The 2,500-nt window shown below is 37.2% G+C and overlaps 1 protein-coding gene across 8 annotated transcripts in view; it reads right to left on the bottom strand.

Annotated features, from left to right (window-relative positions):
- LOC143298173 (uncharacterized) overlaps positions 1 to 2,500 on the bottom strand; it is a 39,584-nt gene that overhangs the window by 7,917 nt on the left and 29,167 nt on the right. The window lies entirely within an intron of this gene.

Here is a 2,500-nt window from a genome sequence, read left to right as displayed (position 1 = left end):
CCTTGTTTTCGTATACGAACTAAAATCAGTGCATTCTGCAATTGTGATATTGATATAAATATATTGTGCATATTGCATCTCAGTGCATAGCTGCGCCTTGTTGTATAACAATTAGCAGCTGTGATCTACCGAATTGTGTCCGATTTTTATATGTATATCAGTGTTCATGTGAGGTACTCCTACCAGCTTCCTGTGTGTGTGTGTGTGTGTGTGTGTGTGTGTGTGTGTGTGTGTGTGTGTGTGTTACTGTATTTGTGTGCGCTTGTTTAATTTTGTATGCGTATGTGTGTGTATGAGTGTGCGCGCGTGTGTGTGTGTAGCTTTTTCCTCTTATTTTTTCCTATGTATGTATGTAGGTAGGTAGATAGGTAGGTAGGTATGTAGGTATGTATGAATGAAAATGTAAAGTATGAATAAAAGGAGGTTTAAAAAAAATGTTGTCTGTCCATGTTTTGGTGGGTTTTTTTTTTCTTTTTTTCTTCCCCTCCCTCCCCCTCCCTCAAAAGTTCCTTGGAGGATTGTTTTGGAAAAGCATTTGTATCCAATGGCCATTCACCGTCTGCGACTTAGATGTCTATAATCACCGGTATGTGTGACTTAGATGATTACGATTACCAGCATGTGTGTGGCATAAGTGTCTATAATCACCAGCATCTGTGACCAAGAGTTAAGCGTCTACAATCACCAGTGCGTGTGACTTGAGGTGAGTGGGTGGGTGTTGTTGTATGGTAGGGTACAGGGTTCGATAAACGTTTGTGATTATTTGACTTGGATGTCTACAATCACCAAAATGTGTGACTTAGATGTCTACAGTCATTATGTGTGTGTGTGTGTGTGACTTAGATGTCTGCAATTACCAGTATGTGTTACTTAGATGTCTACAATCACCAGTATGTGTTACTTAGATGTCTATAATTACCAGTATGTGTGACTTAGATGTCTGCAATCACCAGTATGTGTGACTTAGATGTCTGCAATCACCTATATGTGTGACTTAGATGTCTACAATCACCAGTATGTGTGACTTAGATGTCTATAATTACCAGTATGTGTGACTTAGATGTCTGCAATCACCAGTATGTGTTACTTAGATGTCTATAATTACCAGTATGTGTGACTTAGATGTCTACAATTACCAGTATGTGTTACTTAGATGTCTATAATTACCAGTATGTGTGACTTAGATGTCTACAGTCATTAATATATGGGACGTAAATGTCAACAATCAATAGTATGTGTGACATAGATGTCTGCAATCACCAGTATGTGTTACTTAGATGTCTATAATTACCAGTATGTGTGACTTAGATGTCTGCAATCACCAGTATGTGTTACTTAGATGTCTATAATTACCAGTATGTGTGACTTAGATGTCTACAATTACCAGTATGTGTTACTTAGATGTCTACAGTCATTAATATATGGGACGTAAATGTCAACAATCAATAGTATGTGTGACATAGATGTCTACAATCACCAATACGTGTGACATAGATGTCTCCAGTCATTGTGTGTGTGTGTGTGTGTGTGTGTGTGTGTGTGTGTGTGTGTGTGTGTGTGTGTGTGTGTGTGACTTGGATGTCTACAATCACCAATATATGTGAAGTAAATGTCTATAATCAATAGAATGTGTGACATAGATGTCTACAATCACCAATATGTGTGATGTAGATGTCTACAATCACCAGTATGTGTTACTCAGATGTCTACAATCATCAATATGTGTGACATAGATGTCTATAATCAATAGTATGTCTGTTATAGATGTCTACAATCACCAATATGTGTGATGTAGATGTCTACAATCACCAGTATGTGTTACTCAGATGTCTACAATCACCAATATATGTGACGTAAATGTCTATAATCAATAGTATGTGTGACATAGATGTCTACAATCACCAATATGTGTGATGTAGATGTCTACAATCACCAGTATGTGTGACGTAGATGTCTACAATCACCAATATGTGTGATGTAGATGTCTGCAATCACCAATATGTGTGATGTAGATGTCTACAATCACCAGTATGTGTGATGTAGATGTCTACAATCACCAATATGTGTGACATAGATGTCTACAATCACCAATATGTGTGATGTAGATGTCTGCAAATCACCAATATGTGTGACACAGATGTCTGCAATCACCAATATGTGTGACACAGATGTCTACAATCACCAATATGTGTGACATAGATGTCTACAATCACCAATATGTGTGACACAGATGTCTACAATCACCAATATGTGTGACACAGATGTCTACAATCACCAATATGTGTGACACAGATGTCTACAATCACCAATATGTGTGACACAGATGTCTACAATCACCAATATGTGTTACTTAGATGTCTACAATCACCTATATGTGTGACTTAGATGTCTGCAATCACCAGTATGTGTTACTTAGATGTCTATAATTACCAGTATGTGTGACTTAGATGTCTACAATTACCAGTATGTGTTACTTAGATGTCTATAATTACCAGTATGT

This window comes from Babylonia areolata, chromosome 2 (assembly GCF_041734735.1).
Source record: "Babylonia areolata isolate BAREFJ2019XMU chromosome 2, ASM4173473v1, whole genome shotgun sequence".
Lineage (NCBI taxonomy): Eukaryota > Metazoa > Mollusca > Gastropoda > Neogastropoda > Buccinidae > Babylonia > Babylonia areolata.
The sequence above is the reverse complement of the archived record's forward strand: the minus strand, read 5'-3'. Positions and strand labels throughout refer to the sequence as shown.